Genomic DNA, 11,321 nt, shown 5'->3' with positions numbered 1-11,321 from the left:
CTGACCAATAATGGACAGTGGTAGGCAACAGGATAGACACCAGCATTAAGCCCTTCCAGACCATGCTAATGAACTGCCGCCCGGACATTTTTCCCCAATCTTTGCCCCCCAGATGAATCACCACCGCGAGCGGCTGACCAAGCCGCTCCCGTCCCTGCTGCACACAAGAAATCAACTCGTCCCACACCATCCCCCGATGCCCCAGCCAGTACACCCGAACCCCCTGCGAAGCAAGTCCAAATAAGGCCCATAAGGTCGTCCACAGGTGTGCCTATGTGCCCAAAAGGTGTATGAATGCCCAATGATCCGCACGGACTTTTCAGCAGGTTCCGCACCTGAAAAGAAACAAGAATTAGGTACTGCTCACAAATTGCCAAGGCCCAGGACGGACGTTTCCCTCATATGCATCGGACCGCCACCGACCAATCCTCTGGATCACCCACTTGGGCAACCCGGCGATGCTGCTGAGGTCGCCACCCCGATCCGAAAGGAGTGGGTCCCGAAGCGTCGAACGTCCAGCCCCACCGCTGCCAACGCTGAACGAAGGACCATCTCAAATTGGTCCTTCGTCAATGGCCACTGGTCCACATGCACCAGAAATTGAGTGGACCCCGGAACACGACACTGACAATAGCATACCGCATTGTCCACCGGACAAGAACGCAAACCAGGAACCGCGCGCAGTACAACCGCCAACCCCTTGCCCTGTTGATCGGTTTTGGACCGCAGAATGCATATAGCAACCAACTGGCTAGTAACCACCACGTGCTTCCCTATGATCCTGGGAAACTCCATACTGGTAGCCGTCTGGGCAACAAGTTCACTGACCCTGAAGGCACCGAAAAAGGCGAAAACAAACGCTGCCCGAAAAAGAATAGTTTCATACTGCGATGAGCAGATGCCTGGCAGGAAGTCCCAGAGCAGCAGCAAAATATCATGCATGATCGGCAGGTGCTTGTCAACACCCCGCCCCTCCACTCTGTCCCAACCAACCAACAGCCGTCAAACCAAAAACCGCCCCACCGGAAAACCCCACCCGTGGGCACGCATGAAGAAGGAGAACCCAAAAATCTGCTGACTTACCACAGCCTTAGAGCGACCTTTCAACCTGGCCTGCTCAAGAAAACGCACAAGCAAGACATCTGAAACAGGACCCCCCCGCCCACCTCGCAGCAGACAAAAAAGCCACCATTTTACGAGCCCCGCCCACATAACTTGTCCACGTGGAGGGGACTAATGAAGCCCGCAGCAGCTTCCAGGCTTTGGGGAACCAAATCTCCAAAGGAAAGATGGCACCGAAGCTCCGCAGGGTTCAGACTCCGGGGCGAGCTCTCGGAACAACTCCCACTTGAAACGAGAAAGAGAGTTGGTCACGCCGTTAGCAATTCCCGGCACGTGACGGGCCCATATGGTCACTTTCAATGACATACAATGCATAATCAACTCCCGCAATAACTCGGATACCGAAAGGCACGTCGCCGCCCTCTTATTGATCACCTTCACTACGCCCATGTTGTCGCACCAGAACACAGCCCTCTTACCCCGCAACCGTGGATCCCAGATGTGTAATGCCACCACAATCGGAAACAACTCCAAAAACGTGATGTTTTTTGTGACCCCCGATACCACCCACGCCTCCGACCAACTTGTCACGCACCACGATCCCTGAAAATAAGCCCTAAAACCCACGGCTAATGCCACGTTGGTGAACAGAGCCAGGTCATAATTGGACAGGGTATCAGATTGCCAAAACGCCGATCCATTGAAGTCGACTAAAAACTTGTCCCAGACGCCCAAATCCTCATGAAGCGGCGTAGTCACCCGAACCTGATGATGGCGCTTCCGAACACCAGACATGGCATGCGACAACCTCTGCAGAAATACCCGACCCATAGGGATTACCCGGCATGCGAAATTAAGGCTGCCCATCAATGATTGCAACTCCACAAGGGATAGCTTAGACCGACTCAATGCCCTCCGCACCAAATCCCGCAACCGATTCACCTTGTCTGCTGGTAAGCGTGACACCATTGCGACTGAATCTACCTCAGTACCCAGGAAAACCAACTTTGTGCACGGACCATCTGTTTTGCCGGGCGCCAATGGAATCCCAAATTCGCCTGAGACCTCCCGGAAGCAGCGCAACAGATTCCTGCAATCGTCAGTGCCCGCTTTGCCCACAAACAAAAATCGTCCAGGTAATGCACAATGTTTTGCAACCCGGAAAGACTCCCCACTACCGAATGTAGGAAAGAACTAAATGCCTCAAAATATGCGCACGTGATAGAACAATCCATCGGCATACATTTGTCAAAATAAAATGCCTGATTGAATCGAAAACCCAGCAATCGAAAGCTCTCCAGGTGCACTGGCAACAGCCGAAACACCGACTCTATGTCCGCCTTGGCCATGAATGCACCCAAACCACAACGCTTGACCACGCGTAAGGCTGAATCAAAGGAGGCATACCGGACAACGCACAACTCCCTGGGGATAAAGTGGTTCACGGAAGCACCCTCCGGGAACGAAAGATTATGAATCAACCGGTACTTCCCCGCCTCCCTTTTTGGACAACCGCCAACAGGGATAACACCAGATCCGGAAATGGAGGAGACTCAAAAGGACCAGCAATCCGACCCAAGTCAATCTCGGACTGCAACTTGTCACCTACCACTGTAAGTCAGTGTTTCCCAACCCTCTCCTGGAGGCACACCTAACCAGTCAGGTTTTCAGAATATCCATAATGAATATGCATGAGAGATTTGCATACATTGGAGACCCAGGGTATGCAAATCAATCTCATGCATATTTATTGCGGCAATCCTGAAAACCTGACCTGCTAGGTGTGCCTCCAGGAGAGGGTTGGGAAACACTGCTGTAAGTAACCGTTTAACAAATGGACAATTTACCCCACCCCCACGAACCCCGCCCCAAACACGGGATCGGAAAACCTGCCGTAAAACCGTTCATCAGTAACAAAGTCGCCACTCCCACCGGGTAACCCCGCAACCATGGAAGCAGCGCCGCTTTCCTAATGGGGGTAGCCGCCCTAACCGCTAACTCACCTGAACCTTTGGGACCGGGAACAGCTCCGGGTCCATCGCCCTGTCGCTTAACACACTGAGAGGCGGAGTGGCCCACTCCACAAGTGGCACACGCGTGCCGAAACTTACAGTCAGGGAAGATACACGTGGATCTGTTGAACTGCCAGCAGACATCACTAACTGCTGACCCCGACTTGCCCGCGCCACTCACGGGGCACCCCTGCCGAAAAGGCCGATTAAGACCAGCCCCCTGAGGTGCTCTGGACCCGAAACCACTCGCATGCGCCTTGGAGGACATCTGAGTCAACCAAAGTCCCACATCCAAAGTGCCCCAGGACATGAACTTGTTTTCCTCCATGCGGTCCCGAAAACGCTCGTCGTAGTTCAACCACATAAGAACATAAGAAAATGCCATACGGGGTCAGACCAAGGGCCCATCAAGCCCAGCATCCTGTTTCCAACAGTGGCCAATCCAGGCCATAAGAACCTGGCAAGTACACAAAAACTAAGTCTATTCCATGTTACCATTGCTAATGGCAGTGGCTATAGTGGCATGATGTGCTGCACGAATGTCGGTAAATAAAAGTTAATAAATAAATAAATAAAATAAATATTCTCTAAGTGAACTTAATAGCAGGTAATGGACTTCTCCCCCAAGAACTTATCCAATCCTTTTTTAAACACAGCTATACTAACTACACTAACCACATCCTCTGGCAACAAATTCCAGAGTTTAATTGTGCGTTGAGTAAAAAAGAACTTTCTCCGATTAGTTTTAAATGTGCCCCATGCTAACTTCATGGAGTGCCCCCTAGTCTTTCTACTATCCGAAAGAGTAAATAACCGATTCACATCTACCCGTTCTAGACCTCTCATGATTTTAAACATCTTCATCATATCCCCCCTCAGTCGTCTCTTCTCCAAGCTGAAAAGTCCTAACCTCTTTAGTCTTTCCTCATAGGGGAGTTGTTCCATTTCCCTTATCATTTTGGTAGCCCTTCTCTGTACCTTCTCCATTGCAATTATATCTTTTTTGAGATGCGGCGACCAGAATTGTACGGACCAGTTGTATTCCACACATTAGAAAAGGTGGAAGGAAGGCCAAAAGACTGTCACCAAGGTAAAAAGTTATGGTAAAAGAAGCTATTTTAGCCAAAAGATCTTCTTTCAAAAATTGGAAAAAGTATCCATATGAAAAAAATAAAAAAGTGTAAGCATTGGCAAGTTAGATATAAAAGATTGATAAGGCATGCAAAAAAAATTTGAAAAGAAGCTGAACATAGAGGCAAAAACTAATAATAAAAGCTTTTTCAAATATATCCGAAGTAGGAAGTCTGTGAGAGAATCAGTTGGACCATTAGATGATCGAGGGGTTTAAGGGCACTTAGGGAAGATGAAGCCATAGCAGAAGGACTAAATTAATTTTTTGCTTTGATGTTTACTGAAGAAGATGTTGAGGAGATACCCATGTTGGAAAAGGCGTTTAATGGTGGTAATTTGGAAGAAATGAAACAAATCATGATGAATCTGGATGATGTAATAAGGCAGATTGACAAACTAAAGAGTAGGAAATCACCTGGACCAGATGGGTTACACCCCAGAGTTCTGAAAGAACTCATAAATGAAATCGCTGATCTATACTAGTAATTTGTAAACTACCATTAAAATTTTCCATTGTACCCGAAGATTGGAGGGTGGCCAATGTAATCCTAATCTTTAAAAAGGGCTCCAGAGATGATCAGGAAAACCATAAACCTGTGAGTCTGAACTGAGTGCTGGGAAAAATCATGGAAACTATTCTAAAGAATAAAATCATGGAACATATAGAAATAAAAACATGGTTTAATGGGACATAGTAAACATGGATTAAAAAAAGGAAAATATTGCTCAATAATTTGCTATATTTGTATGAAGGGGTTAATAAACATGAGGATAAAGATGAGCCAGTACATTTAGTGTATTTGAATTTTCAGAAGGTGTTTGACAAAGTTTCTTTTGAGAGACTCCTAAGAAAAATAAAAAGTCATGGGATAGGAGGCAATGTCCCATTGTAGTTTGCAAACTGGTTAAAAGATAGGAAACAGAGAGGAGGACTGAATGGTTTGTTTTCTCAGTGGAAAAAGGTAAGCAGTGAGTACCTCAGGGATCTGTACTAGGCCCAGTGTTTTTTAATATATTTATAAATGATCTGGAAAAGGAGAATGACGAGTGAGCTGATCAAATTTGTAGGTGACACACAAAATTATTTCGAGTTGTTAAATCACAAGTGGATTGTAAGAAATTGCAGGAGGCCTTTGCGAGACTGGGCATCCAAATGGCAGATGGAATTTAATGTGAAAAAGTGCAAGAGATTCACATAGGGAAAAGAAACCCAAACTGAAGTTACACAATGTTAGGGTCCATATTAGGAATTACCACCCAGGAAATGAACTTGAGCATCATCATGGACAATACTTTGAAATCCTCAGCTCAGTGTGCAGCAGCAGTCAAAAAAGCAAACAGAATGTTAGGAATTATTAGGAAAGGAATGGAGAATAAAATGGTGAATATCATAATTCCTCTGTATTGCTCCATGGTGAGACCGCACAGGGAGGATAACTTTAAAACAAGAGTGTGCGCATCCATATACACAGCTATATGGACTCGTGCATGCAGGCAGACTATATAAAATATGCTTAAATCTATTCAACAACATGGTAGATTTGCGGCAATTATTTTCACCATAGCTGGATAAGTAGCATTTTAATACTTAACTTAGCCAGATAAGTAGCAGTTCTTGAGACTTATCCAGTTAAGTGGCGCAAATCTCCTATATGCAAGTATTTGTGCTCCTAATTTTATGCATTTACACGTATAGATTTCACTCACATGCTTTCCTTAGCACTTGTCAGCTTTTATGCCTGTAAATCACCAAATTTTGTAACAAGCACATGCTAAGGAAATTACTGGTTTTACCAGTTAGTTCACAAGATTGCCCACCCAGTCTATCTCTAGGTCATTAAGACTCTCCTTCTTCTGCAGTCTGAACTCCCCCCAGTTTAACCTGTCCCCTCACCCACTCAGTATTTGGCTATAAAGAATTTTATTCTCATTTACATTAGATAATTAACAGGTGTAAATATGCACTGGTCACAGCCATACACACATCCCTTTGCAGGCTATAAAATAGCAACTTATATGCATCAATGCTGGCCCTGCTCCATGCCCGCCCCTTTTTTTTTTTTACAAGTCTGTCTATTCCCACACCATTACTTGCATGCATATGTTTGAGGTTTATAAAATAGCATTTATGTGAATATGTGCTATTTGTGCACACTTACTAATTTGTACATGCCCAACTCTTTGAAAATACAAATTTTAGAGTACTATGTGCAATTCTGGTCACCACATCTCAAAAAAAAAAAAGATATAGTTGAACTGGAAAATGTACAGAGAAGGGTGTCCAAAATGATAAAGGGGATGGAATGGCTCCCCTATGAAGAAAATCTAAAGAGGTTATGTTACGGTCGTGGACCCTTAGGCCGGTTGGGACAGAGGAAGGTATGCTATGGAAGGCTACAGTAAGCGTCCCAGCCGGGAGGCGGCTCGGGAGAGACTCAGAGGAGACTTCACCACCGGAAGTCCGAGGTCCCCCCAGGAGGAGCCCATAGGGACCCGGACCTCTTGGACTTAGGCGGAGTCCTATGCGACCAAGGACCCAGGCAGCGGCTGAAGAGATGGACGATGGCTGGACCCAGGTGGATGAAGAGTCTTCACCCTCGGAAGCCCGCGGCTCCCCCAGGAGGAGCCCATGAGAGCCCGAGCCGCTGGGACTTAGGAGAAACCTCTGGGCCAGCGAGTACCAGATACCTGAGATGAAGAAGAAGCCGAAGTTGGAGTCCAGGAGCGAAGCCAGGTCAGGATCCAGGAGTCAGTGATCCACACCAGAGCCATGGAGAAAGCAGAAGATGGAGTCGGGGACAGAGCCGGGTCGGAAGCCAGAAGGTCAGAAGACAAAGCCAAGCCAGGAACAGAAGCTGAAGACGGAGTCGTGGGACGGAGCCGGGTCGTAAGCCAGAAGTCAGATGTTGATACCAAACCAAGGGGCGAAAGCAGGAGACAGGTCAGGAAGCAAGCCGGGTCGAAGACAGCAGCAGTCAGACGTGAACACAGTAACTAGCAAGTCAGGGAGTCCTGAGGAACCTCGTTGCAAGGCCAGAATCCTATCCCAGATGCTGGGATCTAGGAGCTGTCCCAGGTTTCCCGCGCTGGCCCCTTTAAGAATGAAGCCCCTGCGTGCGTGCAAGCCCCTAGGGGGTGGGGCCAGCGACGGGAAGTTGGCGGTGTCTCCCTCGCAGTGGAGACGCTGCGGCAGGCCGCGGAACAGGCCTGGGAGGCTGGGGACGGATTCGCGCGAGCTGGCCCCAAGGTAGGAGGAGGGACTGGGGCACGGCCCGGTCCCGTAACAGATTAGGGCTGTTCAGTTTAGAGCAGAGACGGCTGAGGGAGGGTATGATAGAAGCCTATAAAATCATGAGTGGAATAGAATGGATAAATATGAAATGGTTACTTGCTCTCCATGAAGTTAGTAAATATCACATTTAAAGCAAATTGGAGAAAATTATTTTTCACTCAGTAACAATTAAGCTCTGAAATTCATTGCTGGTTAGCATAGCTGGATCTAAAAAGGTTTTGGACAAGTTCCTGGAGGATGTCCATAAACTGTTATTAACCAAATAAACTTGGTGAAAGCCACGACTTATCCCTAGATGTTAGCTGCATAGGATCTATCTGCAAGTATCTGGATGGAACCCAAACTGTAGAAATTGGACTGGCCACTGTTGGAAACAGGATATTGGGCTTGAAGGACTCTTGGTCTAACCCAGTCTGGCAAATCTTATGTTTTTATCTCCCATGCTCCTCCCTGTCCCCAGCAGTCTTTCAAGGCTCTATCCTCAGGGCTGATCTTAAAGAGCAGCAACCATATGGGTTGCCAAGTGGCTCCAGATTTTCAGGACAGGTTAATCCAGTCCTGATTATTCCCCATTGCAAGCTGGGATTTATTCTGATTTCCCTATTGCATTCCCTAAGAAAAGCAAGATTTATAAGTACCTGCGTGCTGTTGAGTAAAATCAGGACTGGATCAACCTGCCTTGAAAATCTGGAGCCAGTTGGCAATGCTAAGCAGGCTGCATTTCTTAAAACTTTATTATGATGCACTGCCAACTATAATGGTTCGTACATACACATGCACACAAAATTTATAGACCGTTGTTTAGTGAGCACCAGTGCAATTGTGGTGCCTTGTCTGACAGTACTCTTCTTTAGTCAGTTTGGTGTATGATTCCAACTTTCATATGGTATGTACACACTATCCACATTGGTTAATTTTGGGCTATTATCAATTTGCAATATGGCACACTACCACTTACATGAGTGACCATGTGTGATGTATTTCCAATCGGTGATGGGCATTCATGTATTTTGTAATTCTAGTTTTTCTCTCTTCTGGTGTATTTTTATGTCATCAACTTGTTAGTAAAGTATTTTGAGATTGGGTGTATAGTACAATAATTGTACTGAAACTGTTTGAAAATAGACTTTTATAACTGAAAGTTCATGTCTGATGCAGAGAAAAGGGAACTGAAGAAATAGAAGAAACACAAGAGATCTAAACAGGCAAAAACACTTATGAAATTTACTTTTTTTTGTTTTTTCCCTGTACCCAAACCACTGCAGGGCAAGGACCTGGAGTGGCAAGCAATCCACAATGAATATGCATATGGATGACGAAGGGATTAAGGGACCCAGTGATGATGAAAAATGAGGTGTAAATGTTGAAGATGAGGGTGATGCTATAATGCCAGTTAATGTTGATACAGCATTACATGATATCGAAAATTAAGCATATTAGGCAGGGTCAATGAGAAATGCATAGACAACATTGGCAATAATAATGAAGTGCAGACTGATGCTGCCTAGATCAGTGACCCAGCAGATTGACCTTTACTCATGTCTGGTTCACTGCGAATTGAGTTGGTTAAGTAAGGACCACACTACAAGTCTCGTTAATCAACTAGACTTGAAGCAACAACGCATGAACTATTTATTCATTTTCATGAGATGGGCTTTGATGAAGCCATCAGTGAGGCAAGCAAAGTAGCTGCAGAGTTAACAATTCCTGCATTATTTCCAGCCAGAAGCCATTGATGACAAAAGCTCCAGTTCAGTTATGACAAAAAGGGAAGATTCAAAATTGAATTCTTTTATCACCTAGTTGATGTGATATTACAAAAACCGGAAGACAGGTATTCCATGCTTGGAGAATATAATGAGAGATTTGACTTCTTGTATGACTTCCGAGCATTGAAGCACATGTCCCTTCATGAACTGAATAAATGACTTACAAGTTCCCTCACTAATTCAAAATCCAATGTGGATGGAACTGCATTAGTTGAAGAACTTCATGGCATTTTCTTCCATTTACCAGACAATGTTAAGAATGCAGCTGAAATCTTGTGATTGATTGTGTCTAACAATTTATGTGAAATTAATCTACCACAGTGTTGCAATTAGACTTCAAATTTTCTTGACAATGCCCATGTTGGTTGCTTCGGCAAACACAGCTTTTCTAAACTTAAGACAATAAAAAACTATTTAAGATCTAGCATGAGCCAAGACCATTTAAAGGACTTGACTGTTATAATAACTGAACAGGAAGTAGGTCTGAAAACCGACTACATCAAAGTGATAGATGAATTTGTGTCCAACCAAATTCATCGAATTTAGTTTAAATAGTCTAAAATGGTTTCTGTTTTACCTAATTATAGGACTAGGTCTACCACTAGTGGTCCTTACTTTGGCAGGATGATGGTTTTTCAAATACCCTTTTGTTGCTGTTATTAACATTTAATAAATATGTAATATTCCTGGATTGTGTAGAACAATTATCTTTGCTTTAGTTTCCCATTTATTTAAGTCTGTAGTTTTTACTATATTTTGAACTGTGAAGAGAGGAAACATCTGTAGAGCAATGGGCATGAGGGTTAACAGTATGACTGCATGAGTAGTGTCAGCTGTGTTGTTCTATATTAATGAATGCCACAAAAAATAAATGTGAAAATATATAATGACAGTATTTATAATTATCAATTTGTAGTTGTAATAATAACAATACAGTTGCTGCATGTTAGAAGACAAATTGGGATTTATTTTCCCCAACCTTTATAAGATATCAATTATTTCCAGCTCTCTATGAAGTTGACACCTCAGGCATCATGTGTTGTGTTTGACTCTGACTTGTGAGTATTCTGTAACATGTGTGTATTCTGTATGCTGTTTTATGCCTATCCTCATCCTCCTCACTAGACTCCTAGGGACAGGGGTTAATACTTGAGACCTTGATTGACTTGACAATTTGTTCATGTGCTGCCAAAGAAATACACAAATTGTTTAAAAGAAAAGGAATATTTGTGAAAAAAAATGCATAAAATATTGATAGTAGTATAATAAAATTATAGGTTAAAGAGAGGACAATTTCCAGGGTCTGGGGCTGGGTCCTTATTGTATCTAATCAGATCCTGTTTATGGTCTAGTTACGGGATACAGCATATTTTATTGTTGTAATTGCTGTTGCTCCAGTTTTTTGTTTGTTCTAGTTCAAGATGGATGCACTTGTAAACCTGTGATGGTTGAATCTGGATAACAGTTCTAGAGGCCATATCTCAAGTTTCTATTAAAGGTGGAACACTTCTTATGCCATTTAGGTTATTACCAGGGTTTCCTGCACAGGGTGGGAGGGAGTTACCTTTCAAGGCCCTTTGAATTGCATAGTTGAAGTCCCAGGTCAATGGATTGTATACAGCAGTGATATCACAGCACTAATGATCAATAAAGTCACGAGTCTTAGTTTTTTGGGTGCTTGCCAGGTTCTTGTGGCCTGGATTGGCCACTGTTGGAAATGGGATGCTGGGCTTGATGGACCTTACTGGGTCAGACCCTTGGTCTGATCCAGTATGGCATTTTCTTATGTTCTTATGTTCTTATGTGTCAATGAAACACTTGAGAGTTTTGTTGGTTTCCAACATTTCTCTTTACTGATAACATTAAATTGATAAAATAAAATTCTTTACAGCTAAGTTAATTCAGTTTATGATGGTACAAATGCCTTTTAGTAAGTTTGTGCCTTCTTTTTAGTCTTTGTTAAATCAGTTGTTAAAAGCCAGTTGATTCAGTTTCTTTAATTTATTGACTTTTCATAATCTTTATCAAGTTCTTGATGTTAAATCAGTTTAAATT

The sequence above is a fragment of the Rhinatrema bivittatum genome, chromosome 6 (genome assembly GCF_901001135.1).
Source record: "Rhinatrema bivittatum chromosome 6, aRhiBiv1.1, whole genome shotgun sequence".
Taxonomy (NCBI): domain Eukaryota; kingdom Metazoa; phylum Chordata; class Amphibia; order Gymnophiona; family Rhinatrematidae; genus Rhinatrema; species Rhinatrema bivittatum.
The sequence above is the reverse complement of the archived record's forward strand: the minus strand, read 5'-3'. Positions refer to the sequence as shown.